The 19,698-nt window shown below is 42.7% G+C and overlaps 1 long non-coding RNA gene across 1 annotated transcript in view; it reads left to right on the top strand.

Moving 5' to 3' along the window:
* The window catches only part of LOC138355769 (uncharacterized), a 98,418-nt gene extending 81,633 nt beyond the window's left edge, over window positions 1–16,785 (top strand). The window contains exon 3 of the long non-coding RNA XR_011224042.1: window positions 16,711–16,785. This is a non-coding gene — a long non-coding RNA (uncharacterized lncRNA). The remainder of the gene's footprint in view (window positions 1–16,710) is intronic.
* Window positions 16,786–19,698: the final 2,913 nt, after the last annotated feature.

The following is a 19,698-nucleotide window of genomic DNA, read 5'->3' as shown; positions in this document are numbered from 1 at the left end:
GTATGCCCTACATAAAGTGTTCGATGTGTCTTTTACATAAGCAGTGACAGATCATACTGAAACGAACGTCCGAGGAAAATCTTAACTTAGCAAATTTACAGACCTGAAAGCTGTACCACTGAACATTGCGATGAATACGGTGAAGTGCTTTGTTTTGCTGAACGAATTGAGCAGAAACTCGGCAATGCTGTGTTATAGTGGCCAGAAGTTTTGGGGAAGATACAGACGTCGTCCCCAAAACTCGAGGATCGAATACATCATGTGTGTCAACCTTCTGAAAAATTAGACATTCATTCCCTTGAATATTACAATAAAGAATGTCTTTTTATATCAGGCTTCCGACCCTCACTTCCCCATTGAAGTCTGTAAATATTGTCAGAATACCAACCTGTCCTGCAAAAGACGTCGCTTTTCGCTCGTATGCGTTACATAAGGCCAAAAATTGTAGTATTAGAAAATGGAAGTGGCTGATGAAAGCGACGTAATGTCCAGTTTTCTGTTTTGGGTCCTCTGGTAGGTTAGGATAAGGGCACTTTAAATTGACTGTTTTCTTGATGTTGGGAAGCCTTAGGACATTTGGACATACGGGAACATTTGATGAACTTGATGTATTCAAGATTTACTGTGTAATTTGTATTATGTAATACGTGATGTAATTATTTCTTGAGGTTGTAAAACTCTTTAACACCTTTTGTGATTGAGTGCTCAAATAGGTCAGTATGTACTGTATAAACTCTCATTACCCTGTCAAAGTAGGAGTTACGAATATTTGTGTGCTGTTGGAATTGTAATGTCTTTGTGAAGATACATTAAATCACCTTTCGTTATGTACTCAATAACCCTTTACAATGTGGTGTTGTGTTAGAGATTTATTTATTTATTTATTTTTACTTATTTATTTATATACAAGAAGGTACATTGGGTATGTGAGAATACATAGCATAGTACAGTAATTGCACTCTTGTAAAGCCACTAGTACGCGCAGCGTTTCGGGCAGAAATTTCTTCTCTGTCCTCTATGGACAGGGTTAGAAATGTGTATAGTCTGGTTAGCACTACAAATCAATGATCACGTCTGAGGTCATTGATTTGGCAGAAATTGGGTTTCTACCCATTTTTGGCTTTTGGTTCATGTGATAGAAAATGAACTAAAAATCTGAGATCCTTTAAGACAGGAAGGTAGCATGTCGCGTATCCTCCACATTTTACAACACTATATAAAAACAAATAATCATATCGCAATTTTGAAATTTAATATATATTACATCGGAAGAATTCAGTGATCCCAATTTCCTATCATTTTTCCCCGTGTTCTTTGGGTTTAATTCGAATGATGCTTTCTGCATTAGTTTTTCCCAGATTATAGTTATGATATTTCTTGTTAATGATTGTAATTGTATTGCAATGCTGAATGAACCTTAGTTAATTGGCTTGACGAATGACAGACGATAAATGAGAAGTAATACATAACGGAAGCCACAGTGACCCAGCAGACTGTTGGGTAAACAATAATGAGAAGCCTAATACGCAGAGCTGCAGGCTTGTCAAACTGAGGGGGTCCGGACACAGGGACACATGGGCCACATTTGTGTTGTCATGAGGGCCACACACCACAACTTTTTGAAGTGATTTAATAAAAATTATTGTGGAATTAATTAATTATTGTATACTTAAACTTAGAAACCTATAATGTGCATACAAATGGTTTAGTGGCTCGCCACATTCATGAATGCAAAGCAATGAAGTAGTAGTAGAAGTTGACATTTTCAAGAAGAAACTAGATTTATTCCTCCAAGGAGTGCCGGACCAACAGGGCTGTGGTGGGTATGTGGGCCAGCGGGCCGCTCCAAGCAACAGCCTAGTGGACCAAACTCTCACAAGTCAAGCCTGGCCTCGGGCCGGGCTTGGGGAGTAGAGGAACTCCCAGAACCCCATCAACCAGGCATTAACCAGTTTAACAAAAGACAAAAACACGAAATTTTAAGCGGCAACATAGACTTCTATGCAACAGCAACAAATACATTGAGCAAAAATCACCACGGTTCAAAAATGAACATTTATTTACGACTATTCAATAATTTTTAGTGTTGTGTCCTGAGGCTTGACACCTTTGTAATGACAATTGCTGCTATGTCTGGCGGACATGTCTGTGCTGTTCCCACTTTGATCACAAATGGCAAGTGTTGAAATGACAAGTCTTGTTCCCTGACAAGTTCTTGGTGATTGCGCTTGCCTCACATCTGCATTCGTGTTTCGTTTGTGCTTTTGAAATCTATTAAAAAGTGATGGTTTAAATTATTATAAAAACTACAATTTTGTCCGTTAAATGACTAAATTACAGTATCCTTTGTGCGGGCCGCAAGTTTGACATGCTCTAGGATCCTCTCTAGACATAAATTAAACAAGCTACATCTTAGAGCCTCGCAGCCTAAAACTAGAGCTACGCAGCTCTAGTTACTAGAGCTACGCAGCTCTAGTAACTCTTGTGTTTTATCAGTCTTGTGTTATGGTTTTCAAATTACATGTGTTTTTTGTAAATTACAAGTTTACAAAGGAATTGAATGTATTTGACTCGCTGGGAAGGAATTTTCAATATCTCCTTATTAATGTCTTGAAACTGAATCATTAAAGAAGTTTTTAATGTTCTAAAAGAGCAGCTCACCCCCCCCCCTCCTCCCTCCGAACGAACTTGTTACGAACATTGGCGATATTCTTGCCTAGTTCAGTTGTTACACAGCCTGTAGCTTAGAGCCTCACCGTGTGTGTTAACTAAATGAGTTGTGGGGTTTAGTTCTTAAGCCTATTATGTGTCTCTGTAACTCCACTACGGGCTAAGGGATGGGGTGCATAATAAATGACTAAATTAACTAACCATATCGAGATTTAGTCCTGGCGCTGAAACTTTAAAGATGGCCCAGAAATATTAAGTTTAGTTTGCAATGTTTCGAAGTATGATCGGAGAAAACCCTTCTCATTGTTCAGTTCCATATTACAACGTCCGTTCGCAGAATTTGTATGCCGTTCGCAGAATTTGTGTGCCGTTCGCTGAATTTGTATGCCGTTCGCTTAATTTGTATGCCGTTCACAGAATTTGTATGCCGTTCGCTTAATTTGTATGCCGTTCACAGAATTTGTATGCCGTTCGCTTAATTTGTATGCCGTTCACAGAATTTGTATGCCGTTCGCTTAATTTGTATGCCGTTCACAGAATTTGTATGCCGTTCGCTTAATTTATATGCCGTTCACTGAATTTATATGCCGTTCGCTGAATTTGTATGCCGTTCGCAGAATTTGTATGCCGTTCACTGAATTTGTATGCCGTTCACTGAATTTGTATGGCGTTCGCAGAATTTGTATGCCGTTCGCAGAATTTGTATGCCGTTCACTGAATTTGTATGCCGTTCACAGAATTTGTATGCCGTTTTGGTCGCCATATTTTGAGAGAAAACATAGACTGATTAGACGCTGGTCGCGTCGAGAGATATTATAAATACTTGGAAGTATATTGACAAGTCCGATTGAAGGCCATAGATTTTTCAGCCTTGAAAGGAGAAAAATAAGACTCGATGAGGTGGTAAATATATTTGGAACTCTCAAAATCGCGACTGAGATGTTAAAGAGTTTTTAAAATGGATGAAATATGATCAGATGCATTACATTGTAGACCCGAGGTTCTAAACTTGAGAAATTATAATAAAGCTCTCAGAAATCATCAGGAGTTTGTTAGAATTACCAAATCTGAATGCGAAAACGTTGTGTGTTTCATGATTAGTAACATTCTTAAGGTAAGAATTGTACGAATAAATGGAGAAAGGTAAACAGGATTCAAAGATTTCTTAATAGACAAGAGTTAGCAATAACGGAAACTATTAGGAGTGAGCGCCAAGCCATTACGACTATATAGCACTGGGAAGGGTGTCAGGATAAGGATTTGGGATGGGACGGAGGGAAAGGAATGGTGCCCAACCACTTGGACGGTCGGGGATTGAACGCCGCCCTGCATGAAGCGAGACAGTCTCTACCGTCCAGCCCAAGTGGTTGGGTAAGCCATCAAATGTTATTCTTTAGCTCTGTCTTGGCCTGGGCCAGGCTTTGGGGCGCCTGATAGCTGGGTTACCTTGAGGTGCTTCCGTGGCTTAGCGTCCCCGCGGCCCGGTCGTCGACCAGGCCTCCTGGTTGCCGGACTGATCAACCAGGCTGTTGGACGCGGCTGCTCGCAGCCTGCGTCCAACAGCCTGGTTGTTGCCACAACAGCCACAACAGCCTGGCTGGGTGGACAGCGCTTCGGATTCGTAGTTCTGACGTTCCGGGTTCGATCCCCGGTGGAAGCGTAAATAAAAATTGGGCAAAAGTTTCTTTCACCTTGATACTTCTGTTCACCTAGCAGTAAATAGGTACCTGGGAATTAAACAGCTGTTACGGGCTGCTTCCTGGGGGGGGGGGGTAACAAAAAGGCCTGGTCGGGGACGCTAAGGCCCGAAATCATCTCAAGATAGCCTTGTTAGGCCCCATTTAGATGATGCAGTAAAATTTTAGTCACTGAACATACAGTAAACATTGAAAACCCTACAGAGAAGGATGACAGTTAGCATTTATAATACACCTTATGAAGCAGCCCGTTCTCGCTAGCGTTCCCATCGTTAAGAAACTGTCGTTCTAAAGTGCCCCCTTATCCTAACCTACCAGAGGACCCAAAACAGAAAATGGGAAAGTATGGTCAATTTCGCGAGACGTTACCATTTTCTAGTACGACAGTTTTTGGCCTTGGGTAAAGTACAGGTCAAAATGCGACGTGCTATTACGAGGCCGGGTTGTGTAGAGAGACTGAAAAAAAACATGATTTAAACACCCTCTTTGAAGGCGAAGACTGCGGGGAATAATTATTTAAGCGCACACACAGAGCCTCGTAGCCTGGTGGATAGCGCGCAGGACTCGTAATTCTGTGGCGCGGGTTCGATTCACGCACGAGGCAGAAACAAATGGGCAAAGTTTCTTTCACCCTGAATGCCCCTGTTACCTAGCAGTAAATAGGTACTTGGGAATTAGTCAGCTGTCACGGGCTGCTTCCTAGGGTGTGTTTGTGGTGAGGAAAAAAAAGTAGTAAATGGTTGATTGACAGTTGAGAGGCGGACCGAAAGAGCAAAGCTCAACCCCCGCAAACACAACTAGGTGAATACAGATGAAAGGGCATAACACTGAGTATATTACCTGAGTTTACCTGAGAGAGACTAACACTAGTGACCTCGACGAGGACAGGAAGCCGGCGGATTGTCGAAGGTCCCCTCATTTGCCTTGATGATCTGAATTGAACCTTAAAAGTCAGAGTTTTGGCATATACGGTTTCGGCGGGTAGGCGGTTCCGTGGGCTAATAACTTTGTGGATAAAAAAGCTTCTGTTCTCAGTCCTACTTTGTGGCTTGTTGAACTTGACAGCGTTGCTCCTTGTTTGTGTTACATCTGACCTTTTCAAGAAATAATCCTGATCTACATCCTCCAAATTGTTCAGTATATTAAAAGTTTCAATAAGATCCGCCCTGTCATGCCTGGTTTGCAGTGTTGTTGGCCCTGTGGCCTTCAATCGTTCCTGATACGAGAATTGATTTTTTTTTGAGATATATACAAGAGTTGTTACATTCTTGTACAGCCACTAGTACGCGTAGCGTTTCGGGCAGGTCCCTGGAATACGATCCCCGCCGCGAAAAATCGTTCTGACTGAGATTGACTGAGGCTAAAGGTTTGGTAATGTTTTTAATTTTGTTCCACGTTTCCGATAATGTTGTAGTTCTATTGATACCTTGTAGGAATTGTTCCCAATATGTGTCCTTAACTTGACCCTTAAGCTCGCGAAAATCTCTGTTGGCATTAAGGAATGCAAGTAAATTGTCAGCTGTTTTGTCTCGTTTATAAGAGTCAGCAGCTGAAGCACTTTAGCTCTGCAATAATAATAGGATCCTCTGTCCATGAGGAAGAACGAGTGTTCTTTTTTTCCCTTGATTTAACCCAGGTATCATAATAACTGGTAATGATACTGACAATATCATTGTAAAAGTGGTCCACTGATACACGTGTATACCCAGTGTACCACTTGTGTATATAAGCCTTAAAGTGCTGTTTAAGATTGTCTGGAATGTTAATTTTAACTCTAGGATGAGGATTGGACCTAATATCCGCCACATTGCATTCACAATATATTGCAAAATGATCACTTACTAGTTCTGGGATGAGCTTGACGTTGCTATCTACTAGGCTGTACCCAATCACATAATCCAGCCTACCTCCCAATAAATGGGTCTGTTTATCAGTATCATAAACAGTAATATTATGATCCTTGAATGCAATAATCTAATGGAGGGCGCACCAACGATTTATTCAATTGAATCATTACCTTCTTTTCATTGAAGTCGAAGGTACGCTTGATTATTCCAAGTGTTTAGTTAGCTTGTTTGACTGCTGCCCTTACCTGCTGTGCGACTTTCATTGAGTGGTGGATTTGACTCCAAGGTCCTGTTTTTCATCAATCATTATTGTAATGTTATTAACTTGATAGTTGTGGCGTGGGTTGTTATGCCCTACATGCAGGGTCTTGCATTTGTCAATTTAAGAAGCATTTGCCAGTTATCTGACCAACTATGGAGTTCCTGTAGAGCTCTTTGTTCCTGCAAATCTGCAGATTCCTGCAGATTTCGTAAAAATCATTATCATTTCCTACTTTACCATAAATCTGTGTGTCATTTACAAATTCGATGACGTGGTTTGTAATATTCTCATCTATGTCATTGATGCATATGACAAAAAGGGTTGGCCCCAAAATGGACCCCTGTGGCACCCCACTTAGCACATTTCCCCAGTCAGATTCATTCCCATTTAGCACCACTCTTTGTTTTCTTTGTTTTAACCATTGTTAACCATTTGTTTTGTTGTTTACCATTTATTTTAGCCATTAAACATTGATTTAACTACTCTAGTAATCTTCCATTTATTCCACGTGCCTGTAATTTCTTTGCCAGTCTTTCATGGGTACCTTATCAAAGGCTTTAGCAAAATCCAGGTATATTACATCGAGCGGAATTCCTTTGTCTGAGTATCTGGTTACTGTTTCCAAAAATGTGAGCAGGTTTGTAAGGCAGGATCTATTTTTAACCCCATGTTATGTCGATTTTAAATGATTGTTCACTGAAAGATAGTGAATGATTCCCCTCCCTTAGGACTCTTTCCCAGGAGCTTGCAGATGTGTGATGCCAAGCTGATTGGACGGTAGTTCTCCGCTGAGCACTTTCTGCTTTTTTTTTTTTTAAATAGGGGTGATATTTGCATATTTCCAGTCTGGAAGGGAGTATTTCTTGGGCCAGAGACTTTGTGAAAAGTAATTTTAGTGGTAGTCATAGTTCTTCTGCCAGTTCCTTAATGGCTTTTGATTGTATTCCGTCCACACCTGGGGCTTTAGAGTCATTTTGTTTGTCAATGTTCTTCCTGATTATGTCGCATGTTATGGTTATGTCCATAAATTCATTCTCTTCACCTCCTTGAAACATTTGTGTGGGTGATGGGATGTCATCTGACCTTTCCAGTGTGGACACTGATGTAAAGTATTCATTTAGAGTGATGCCTTCTTGTCGTTCATTATTGTTTGGTTGGTCTCATCTTTTAAAGGTCCTATCGAGTCCTAAGTTTTGGTTTTACTTGTTATATAGGCATAGGAGGACTTTGGATCTTTAAGTTTTGGGCAAGTTTTCTTTCGTAGTTCCTTTTGGCTGATCTGATTTCCTGAGTGGCTAAGTTTAGTGCTCTTTATATATTTCATAACCAGGGATTCCTTCTTGAGGTTATCTTGAGATGATTTCGGGGCTTTTTATTGTCCCCGCGGCCCGGTCCTCGACCAGGCCTCCACCCCCAGGAAGCAGCCCGTAACAGCTGACTAACACACAGGTACCTATTTTACTGCTAGGTAACGGGGGCATAGGGCTCTGCCCATTGTTTCTCGCCGGCACCTGGGATCGAACCCAGGACCACTGGATCACAAGTCCAGCGTGCCGTCCGCTCGGCCGACCGGCTCCCTGACGGTGATGGTGATGTCCGTCGTGGATTTATACCGTCTACAGAAGTTCCTCTTAGTTATCAGTGCTTGGTTTACTGCCCGAGTCATCCATCTAGTTCCCTTCTGGCCCTCTTCCTCCTCTAATATCAGTCTCCGTGGCCGATATTAACAACATACTAAATATATAAACACAAAATGGAACACCCAACAAAGAAGGCAAAATGAAAATGTTTAGATTAAAAATAAAACACGCGGGTAAATATTGGTTTGGAAATAGGGTTATAGAATAATGTAACAAGATGGATAAAGATAAAGCCACCCAAAAAGTGGCACGGTGGCTGCATTGTTTCACATGTACGTTAGGTATATGTACGAGTTGGAGGTGTTGACAATGCGCAGCGCTCCTGTGCCAGGTAATTTCACTGTGGGCTTACCATAGCCTGTGCTACTTGGAACTTGTTCCGAGTAGCTGAATCTATAACAACAACAACAACAACATGTTGACAATGAATATGGAGCTGCCTCGTATGGGCCAATAGGCTTTTTTTAATTTTTATCTTTTCCTAGAACAAATTAAAAACTCTATGATTGTTGGTTTCTTGAATGCGGCGTTCGTTCTCATCATTACCTGCTATATCCTCTGGGTATACCCTGGAGGATATAGAGAATATATCGCCTCTATAACCTCATCATCTATAATCGAAGAATTGTCCGAGGGCTTCACTACAGGTTTGAGGATCGATTGAAAATGGATGAGCATAACTTGAGGATAAGTTGTATAGAGCAAGAAGGGCCGTGGCGTGATTAAAGGCTGCACAGGACACGAAAGGCACGTCTTGAAGATGAGTTGCAAATTGCATATTCAGAATTGACATTACGTAACCACAGTCGACTTGATAATGGTCCAAGACGGACCGAAACGTCGTCGCGTCCTCATCTTTTGGTCTGTGGTTTGGTCATTATTAAAATACCACAGTTCAATTTCCCCTTGATAATAATACTTATTCTTTACACCATTAAGTTTGGAAGTATAACAAATTCTCTACACTTACTGATAACATGATAACATAGATATATATCTCTCACTAGCTAGATCGCCAATTCTTATTACATAAACTGATATATAATTCAGTTTACGACTCCAAAAGAATATTTTTGAGAATCACTTTCGCTTGGAAAAATATATAATATGATAGAATTTCACGCTTCCAGCACGCGAGATCCATGTCAGGTATTACAGAAGTTAATGCTAAATGGTTTAACGTTTTCTTTGTTGCCACAAGTTCTAGCGAGCGTCTGAGAGCTTGTAAAGCCTTAGTTAATTTTGTTTTTAAAACACTATTATGATAATTTTGTTGTATTTTTAACACTCGGTTGAGTTTATATTTTTGTAGAGCCGCTAATACGCATAGTATAGGCCTATAATTTATTTGGGTTATTTATTATGGACGTCATACCCATCGCTAAGCCTATCAGTGTAGAAGATTTTTTTTTTTTTACTTTATTATGTTCGAAGCTGTTGTTTAAAAGCGTACTTTTGTGTGTGTGTGTGGGGGGGGGGGGGGTAGAAATAGCCTAAGCTGCTCTATCCCTTTGAGATGTATTTCTTTCTTGTCTCAGTAAACATACTTGAACTTTAAGTGTACTTCATTCTGCGCTTAATTGAACTTAACCAAAACCTTACAAACCAAATAACCTAGCCTAAGCTAGGCCTTCATGCATATCTAACATACAACTATACAACTTAATCTAACCTAAGAGTATGTTCCCAGTCGTGTTGTATACCCACAAGAATATATCCTATATCGCGCGTATAGCGGTATGTTACATATTGACTTGTTAGCGGAGTGGAAAGTCATATTTGTGCATATTACACATGTAACATATCATTTTAAACAAACTGATTGGCAGGTTGCCTGATCCACAACACTATTGTATTTTCTGCTTTGTCAAATGTTCAACAACTATTTGTGAATTTAAACCGAATACCAAAAATTATATATTTTTCTTGCCGACTGAGATGCAAGTCACTATTTAAAAGGTCATTTATATCACGTGATTATCAGCGCCCGAACCAAGGTCACGTTTTTGCTCTTTCCTGCGTAGTAAATTGCAGGAATATGTTTAATAACCCTTGCAACGCTGCACACATTACTTAGCGAGGCAGTGAACCACAGGACAGTGCTGAGAGAGAGAGAGAGAGAGAGAGAGAGAGAGAGAGAGAGAGAGAGAGAGAGAGAGAGAGATAAGTACAAAGCTTAATATTATATGCTATTCCATTGCCATATATTTTCTCATTGTTTTAAATCTCCTAAGTAATATGTATATCCATTATGACTATTTACGTGAATTTTGCACGAGGACCACTGTCTAGTGGCCTCGACGAGGACAGGAAGCTGGCGGTTTGTCATTGCCCCCCTCCCCCCACCTCCCATTTTGTCTAGATGATTTTATCGAGCTGGGTTTTAAAATTCAGTAATGGTTTGGTATTTACTGCTTTGGCGGGTAGGCGGTTCCAAAGGTTTATAACCCTGTGGGTGAGAGAAGATCTGTTTTCTGTCCCACCCGTGGCTACCTGGACTTGTGATCCTGTGGTCCCGGGTTCGATCCCGGGCGCTGGCGAGAAACAATGGGCAGAGTTTCTTTCACCCTATGCCCGTGTTACCTAGCAGTAAAATAGGTACCTGAGTGTTAGTCAGCTGTCACGAGCTGCTTCCTGGGGGTGGAGGCCTGGTCGAGGACCGGGCCGCGGGGACACTAAAGCCCCGAAATCATCTCAAGATAACCTGTCCCACTTTGCCAATATTTATTTATTTATTTATTTATATACAAGAAGGTACATTGGGCTTGTGAGGATACATAGGATGGTATTTACAATCTTGTAAAGCTACTAGTACGCGCAGCGTTTCGGGCAGGTCCTTAATCTAACAAACATTAGATATTAATAAATATATATTAGATATTAATCTAATATCCTTCAATCTGATGTTAACTAGAAGAAATAACATCATGAAACTCATAACTCTCCATCTGCCAGACGCTCAGAACTCTTAACACTATTTACTTCTACTGAAGAAGCTGATTCAGCGCTGGAGGTAGCCTAGTGGTGTGGCTGCCCCGTCGATCTTGTGGTTTAGAACTATCTGAGGTGAAGACCACATTGACGGGTGTGTGTGTGTGTGTGTGTGTGTGTGTGTGTGTGTGTGTGTGTGTGTGTGTGTGTGTGTGTGTGTGTGTGTGTGTGAGCATCCATGGGCTGGTTGGTCCAACAATAGTCTCTTACTTTTGAGGCAGAGTTCGAGTCCCCGATGTTCACAGTAAATGAATTTTCATTACTTACACATGGATCGAATCGTCAAATTGGATTGATCGGCAGAGTGACGGTCTCGCTTCTTGCAGGGCCGGCGTTCGATCCCCGATGTTCCAAGTGGTTGGGCACTGTACCATCACCTTACTATACCCCCAGCACCTTGTGCTCACAAGCCTCTCAGATACTCGCTTGTGGTTCTGCCTCAGAGCTTTATGCTGATAATTATCTATTATAATAGGAGTTGTAGTCGCTCTGCTGTGGGCGCGCCCTCACAGTTCACAGTTCCTGCCAGGAGTACGTGTAATTGTTGCTCCGTTGTGAAGACGGTTGGGCAACAATACGAGTGAAGTGGTGGTACTGTGAACATCATCATCAGCGATTTTAAAGTGTCGTGTGATAAGGGTCAGTGGGAAGACAGGACACCACGAGAGTAGCTCTTATCCTGTAACTACACTTTGGTCATTACACACTACGAATGCACGCATGTGCATGCGCTCGCTCGCGCCGCATACACGCACACAAGTGTGGTGGGGAGAGGAAGGGAGAAGAGGGGGGGGGGTAGGAGGTAGGGAGGAAGGTCGAGGGGAAGGACGAAGGAGGCTAGATAGAGATTTCTAGATAAAAAGATAGCTAGATACAAAGCTAGATAAATATTGACAGATATAGATACATATACGTTGAGAAAGAGGGGTAAGACAGACCCAGGCAATGCTGGGTAACCCCCCTCTTCCTAGTATATATATATATATATATATATATATATATATATATATATATATATATATATATATATATATATATATATATATATATATATATATATATATAATATACACACGAGTGTCTTTTTTCTGTCCAAAGTTGGACAACTCTTATCCAAATTTGTAAAGGGGAATGGTCTGGGGTATGGAACGAACATAGTTGGGGTAAGCCTAAGTTAAATGCTTTAAGATATATGTAACCAAAATCCTCTGGGCGATTTTCATGAAGTCGTAAATGAAGATGTGTTGTGCGTAGTGTTAAGTTAATCCCGCCGTTTACCCGCGCATTTGTATAATCTTCATGTGATGGAAATGTCTTGTCTGTTCAAGGTTGGAGGGGTAGGGGGGGAGGTGGTTAGGGTGGGGGGGGGAAGAGGAGGAAAATGGGGGATGCGGAAGGGAAGACAGAGGAAGAGGAAGGATGTGGGGAGAGGCGGACTATAAGAGGGGTGGGAAAAGGAGGGATGGTGGGAGAGACGGAGTATTTTGGGCACTGCTGGGAACACCACCTAGGATGTCTGTAGTTTATATATAGAAGGGGTTACCAGCTGCACTCGGGTCTCTTTCCCCCTCTTCATCCAAACTTCCCCTTCTCCCCTTTTCCCCCCTCATCCTGCTTCCTCCCTCATCTCTCTCCCCTCGGTCCCCCCCCCCACTTCCTCTCCCCTTCAGAAAATTTATTTTCGGATCCCTGAAACAACTCAATGGTTCTATGATACTAACCACGGGGAAAACTCTTTGGGAAAACAACATATATTCCACACTTGACTCCATGAAGGATTATATTAACCCTATAAATAAAATTGTCATCATCCTGCTTGTGTAATGTTAAATGTGGAAATATTCAGTCATTGCTCTAATGGTAAACTGAACTTTATTTTCCCAGTATTTATCACCTTCCAAATTATATGCTAAATGTTACTAACTTTTAACCAAAAATGTAAACTTAGATTTAGTTTGATGTTCATCTGTTTAGTTCAGTCATTATTCTAAAAGATTGTACGAGTTGTTATGGAAACAGTTTATTCTGAATTTGAGAACTATATTTTTATATTCATTGATAAATGTATCTTCTAAATCTAAATATATTTCTTGAGTATACAGTTTATAACTACTGATATTTCAGGTTAATATTATAACTTAGGTGAATAATTTACTGTAAATTTGTATAAACTAATCCAACTATAAATGTACAAAATTTATATTTATGAATAAAGTTATGCCTGAAAATCGCAAAAGAATGTCTCCAAATGTGAATATTTCTTAAAGTAACTAAGGTCATCGTCGACCAGCCTATGTCCGTTCCGAACTTCAGATCACTCCCTATGCAAAGCCGAGTGAGGCTAGCCGTAAGCATCTGGTCTCCACGGTTGGACACACATTCTCTTATAGGAATATATATGCGGAAAATGACATTTGAAGAAATAGAGAATGCTGAACGCGTTTTTGGCTGAATTCGCCTTAATCAGATCAAGATAGTCAAAATAGAGAGAATCTTGCTCTGATGATGGCGAATTGTGCCGAAAACGTGTTCAGATCAAAATCATATCTAGACCTGAGGCAAGGCAGCCACGTGGAACCGGTTTGGTTCTTCAGCGCCGTGATTTTCCCACAAGACAATCCATGGCATCTTTAAGTGGTCAGTGTTACCAGGCAGCAAGCTTTAATGGCCCCCCAGTTCCTCGGGTGTGTCAGGGAGAGAGCCCCTTAAGTGTCAAGACTTAAGTATACCAGCCCTCTGGCCCAGGTGGGGGGGTATGGTTATCTCTGCGTGTAAGATGACGCATTACGCTCGTTTTTTGACGTTGGAGTAAGTGGTAGATTGCGTAGCTATGTGTGTTCATGCGCATGCGTAGGTAGCTATAGCGAACACGTAGTTGGTCTGAAACACGTAGTTGGTTTGAGACACGTAGTTGCCTTGAGACACGTAGTTGGTTTGAGACACGTAGTTGGTTTGAGACACGTAGTTGGTTTGAGACACGTAGTTGGTTTGAGACACGTAGTTGGTTTGAGACACGTAGTTGGTTTGAGACACGTAGTTGCCTTGAGACACGTAGTTGGTTTGAGACACGTAGTTGGTTTGAGACACGTAGTTGGTTTGAGACACGTAGTTGGTTTGAGACACGTAGTTGGTTTGAGACACGTAGTTGGTTTGAATGGCTTGTCGTCAATGTTGGTAACACTGCCGAAGTTGAAGGTGTGACCAAGTTGGGTGGTTGGGGGGGTTGTAGGGGGGGGGGGACTGTTGGCGGGTGTCACGCCTCTCTGGCTACACTTGCATCATTAACTTTTTTACATACAGCGAACACACTGTATTCTCGCAGAATTTACAACACAGCAACGCCTCGCACCGTAAATTCTCACTGCTGATTTACACCTCAATATATTATTTTTGTAAAATATAGGACAAATAAATAAAAAATTAATACAAAAAAAAGTAATTAGTAATAAAGCGTCGCTGAGAGCAGGCGATGCACGCGCTCACAATTATACCAGAACGACGCATCTGTGTCAAAATTCTTCGGTCAAATGACGTGGAAGTGTGCATGTAAGAGTCGTTAGCGTGGCACGGTGAGCGATCGTCTGTGGTCAGCTCATCTTCACGTCATAGAGAGGAGGAGATTGCTCTCACCTGATCCTTCTTTAATCTCTAAGCTCCTCGTCTCTTAAAGGTTAGTTAGCGAGGGGCGAGGAAAGTGAGAGAAGGATATGGGATGGGACGGGGGGAAAGGAATGGTGCCCAGCCTCTTGGTGGACGGTCGGGGATTGAACGCCGACCTGCAGGAAGTGGAGGTTATCTTGAGGTTATCTTGAGATGATTTCGGGTCTTATAGTGTCCCCGCGGCCCGGTCCTCGACCAGGCCTCCACCCCCAGGAAGCAGCCCGTGACAGCTGACTAACACCCAGGTACCTATTTTACTGCTAGGTAACAGGGGCATAGGGTGAAAGAAACTGCCCATTGTTTCTCGCCGGCGCCTGGGATCGAACCCAGGACCACAGGATCACAAGTCCAGCGTGCTGTCCGCTCGGCCGACCGGCTCCCCGCTCGGCCGACCGGCTCCCTGGTGCAGGTTGTGGTGACAGTCCTATTAGACGACCCTAGGCCTTAAGGACAAAGCGCAAGGAGACGACAGTTCCAATTATCATGTTAATATTACAAGTTAGGGAGCTGGTGGCTGAGCGGACAGAACACTGGACGCGTGATGCTGTGGTCCAGGGTTCGATCCCGGGCGCCGGCGAGAAACAATGGGCAGAGTTTCTTTCACCCTGATGCCCCTGTTACCTAGCAGTAAATAGGTACCTGGGAGTTAGTCAGCTGTCACGGGCTGCTTCCTGGGGGGTGGAGGCCTGGTCGAGGACCGGGCCGCAGGGACACTAAGCCCCGAAATCATCTCAAGGTAACCTCAAGGTAAGGTAGTGTATACAGACTTGGATGCTTACATAGTGTATCTACACACATGGGTTATCTTGAGATGATTTCGGGGCTTTAGTGTCCCCGCGGCCCGGTCCTCGACCAGGCCTCCACCCCCAGGAAGCAGCCCGTGACAGCTGACTAACTCCCAGGTACCTATTTTACTGCTAGATAACAGGGGCATAGGGTGAAAGAAACTCTGCCCATTGTTTCTCGCCGGCTCCCGGGATTGAACCCGGGACCACAGGATCACAAGTGCAGCGTGCTGTCCACTCGGCCGACCGGCTCCATTTTTTGGGTGTCGACACCTGCCGGGATTCCCAGTAATGAGATTCTATCAAAACATCATAATGAATTATTTACTTTCTACATCGAGATTCCGGTCAGTTACGGACGCGGAAAGGGGTCTCGTAGTACAGTAGGCTTCGTTCTCGACTTATACCTAATAAATAGGTACCCGGAAGTTGGCCAACTCTTGTAGGGTTACATCGTGGGGAGGATCAGTAGTTCGACCTTAGAAAGGATCTCTGTATAAACCTAAAGTATATAGAATACCTACATATACCTACACACATGCACAAACGCACACATTGTTTTATTTCTTTATTTGTGTGTGTGTGACGTGTGGGTAAATATTAGGCCACGTGTTTAATAACTGATGACCGAGCAGAGTATATCTAGGTAGAGAATATATATTAAATGGCATTGGTAATATGGGTAATAGCAAATTCTCGAATGTGAATGTTTTCTGAAAGACTGGAGCTCCATGGCTTAAATGAGACGTAGGCTTTTAAGGGAATATGCAGATTGTGTAGTTTACATGTTTCTCGTGATGCTCCACACACACACACACACACACACACACACACACACACACACACACACACACACACACACACACACACACACACACACACACAAGTCGATTGTAACACAATCGACTTGAGAATGGTCCAGGACGGACCGAAACGTCGTCGTCCCTTCACCTAGTGTGTGGTCTTGTCACTATATATATATATATATATATATATATATATATATATATATATATATATATATATATATATATATATATATATATATATATAAGTAATATGGTAAATGTACCAAAAATGTATTATAAGGTAAAATATATTCAAAGTAAAGGCCCAAGCCATGCTAAGTAAAACTATATGTATCTTTCTTTTTTACAGATGTCAGGAGGCGTCTACTCCTGCACCGACACCTGTTAGCAGGCCGAGAGCTTCCCCCTTCCCATAGTTCACGGTAAGTCTTACCTTACTGATTTCCCTGGAACACGGCGCTGTAGGATGCTCTTGGGTCTCGCATACTTATACACGGGACGCAGTATACTTATAAACTACTATATGCAGCTTATATTATTTTTATGTGGATATCTGGGGACAGGTCAAGTAAAACATCAACCCTCAAAACCTCAAGGAATACCTCAACTCGTTGAGGTATTCCTTGATCCACTGGAGCACCTTCGTCAGTCCTGTCTGATTCTCCATTTTTGTGTACTAGTCTCGTACACAAATGCCCTCATATACACAGTGAGGGGCGGAAAGTCGGTAACAGAGTACCTCAAGAATCAGTGGTGGGACCCATGCGGTTTCTCATTTATAATGACCTAACTACACGGGTTCAGTGCTGTGTGTCGATGTTCGGAGGTGATGGGAATTGAATGAGAAGTGTCAAAACCGATGACGATTGTAAGATACTTAAATATCACCTAGACAAGTTTTCTGAGTTGGTTCGAGAAATGGTTTCAGGATTCAAAACGGAGAAGTGCAATGTGATAAAAATAGGAGAATGTGGCAGGAGACCAGGAAGGGGACGAAAGACTGAAGAGTTAGCCCCCAACGTTGTTAGAAAGTAGAGAGATACACGATAGACACACAAAGTACATAAGAAGGATTGACAGTGAAAATGATGGTTTTAGTTTGAATACCAAAAGAAGGGCCCACGAGTAGAAGCTTGAGAAACAAATGAACGTTAATTTTAGACAATTTTTCTTGTGTCGTAAGTCATGGGAAACTGGAGTGAACTATGAGCAGTTTGTAGAGGCGAACTCCATTCATGATTTCAAAAACAGATATGAAAGGAAAACGGGTCGGAAGTCATTGTGTTAGGATGAGTAGGTGACTATCGGATGGAAAGGTGGAGCCCAAGAGCTAAAGATCGATCTTAAAGGCACATACAGGTGAACTAAACTCGGCAGGACAGAAACGTTTAGGCAGCCTTACCTTTAACCTAATGCATGTATTCCCCTACCCCTGAACTATATGTTTAACACATCTCTAACCCTGTCCACGGAGGACAGAAGAAAATGTATATATGCTGGTTGGCATTGTAAATGTGTGGCCACGTCTGTGGTAGAAAAAAACTAGTATATAATATGTTCGGCGTCATTACATTAGACGACCAACTGTTGGAGAGGCGGGATCCAAGAGCTACAATTCGATCCTGTAGGCACAAACAAGTCAATATACCTCCGAAGGTGTTCTCTTGCCTATAAGTTCCAGTTCACTAGGCCTGGCAACACATAAACTTCCGTGTTTTTAGTAAAGCAGGTGAGCAGCCAAGGACGAGCTCCGCCAGGTGGAAAATATATTGCAACAATGTTAAGGTGCTGACGCAACCCGTTCTCTTAAAAATAACGTCACTTTTCACTGGTATGCGCGCTATGGGAAAATTTGGACGTAATTTGAAATGAAATCGACTCACAAAAGTGACGTACTGTTCCGTTTTCTGTTTGAGTCGTCCGGCTTACTCGGTAAGGTAAGAAGAGGAAACTTATCATGCTTCGGTGGCCTTTAAAAGAACTTGTCTTCTAACAAATTGTCAGCAATTTCGTTCAAATCTCCAAGTATGCCGAACCATTCATTGCTCTCTAGTCTCTAGAGTACCGTGTATTCTCTTCACCCTGGCTAAGGGTCTTCACTGATGCAGAGATTTTACCCAAAATATAGATATATACGATACAATGATAACATGCAATGGTGTGTACCATTATTTAAGGACAGGCAACTTGTTAGGCTATTTGAGGTCCCGTTAACCACGGGTTAAGCTATTATACTTGGTCACCCATCCAGTTACTGGCCAGCTCCACCGATGCTTTGCTGATTGGTGGGGTGCATCCTCCACTACACCACACTACTAACAATACTTAGGCTTTTCAATATCCATTGAGAATATGAATGGGAGGTCCCATTACCCATTGTGGGCGTTAGTGGTCCCAATACCCATTGTGGGCGTCAGTGGTCCCATTACCCATTGTGGGCGTTAGTGGTCCCAATACCCATTGTGGGCGTTAGTGGTCCCAATACCCATTGTGGGCGTTAGTGGTCCCAATACCCATTGTGGGCGTTAGTGGTCCCAATACCCATTGTGGGCGTTAGTGGTCCCAATACCCATTGTGGGCGTTAGTGGTCCCAATACCCATTGTGGGCGTTAGTGTTCCCAATACCCATTGTGGGCGTTAGTGGTCCCAATACCCATTGTGGGCGTTAGTGGTCCCAATACCCATTGTGGGCGTTAGTGGTCCCAATACCCATTGTGGGCGTCAGTGGTCCCAATACCCATTGTGGGCGTTAGTGGTCCCAATACCCATTGTGGGCGTTAGTGGTCCCAATACCCATTGTGGGCGTCAGTGGTCCCAATACCCATTGTGGGCGTTAGTGGTCCCAATACCCATTGTGGGCGTCAGTGGTCCCAATACCCATTGTGGGCGTTAGTGGTCCCAATACCCATTGTGGGCGTTAGTGGTCCCAATACCCATTGTGGGCGTTAGTGGTCCCAATACCCATTGTGGGCGTTAGTGGTCCCAATACCCATTGTGAGCGTTAGTGGTCCCAATACCCATTGTGGGCGTCAGTGGTCCCAATACCCATTGTGGGCGTTAGTGGTCCCATTACCCATTGTGAGCGTTAGTGGTCCCAATACCCATTGTGGGCGTTAGTGGTCCCAATACCCATTGTGGGCGTTAGTGGTCCCAATACCCATTGTGGGCGTTAGTGGTCCCAATACCCATTGTGGGCGTTAGTGGTCCCAATACCCATTGTGGGCGTCAGTGGTCCCAATACCCATTGTGGGCGTCAGTGGTCCCAATACCCATTGTGGGCGTTAGTGGTCCCAATACCCATTGTGGGCGTTAGTGGTCCCATTACCCATTGTTGGCG

This window comes from Procambarus clarkii, chromosome 69, assembly GCF_040958095.1.
Source record: "Procambarus clarkii isolate CNS0578487 chromosome 69, FALCON_Pclarkii_2.0, whole genome shotgun sequence".
Classification (NCBI taxonomy): domain Eukaryota; kingdom Metazoa; phylum Arthropoda; class Malacostraca; order Decapoda; family Cambaridae; genus Procambarus; species Procambarus clarkii.
Note: the sequence above shows the minus strand (reverse complement) of the source record. Positions and strands in the feature narration are given on the sequence as shown.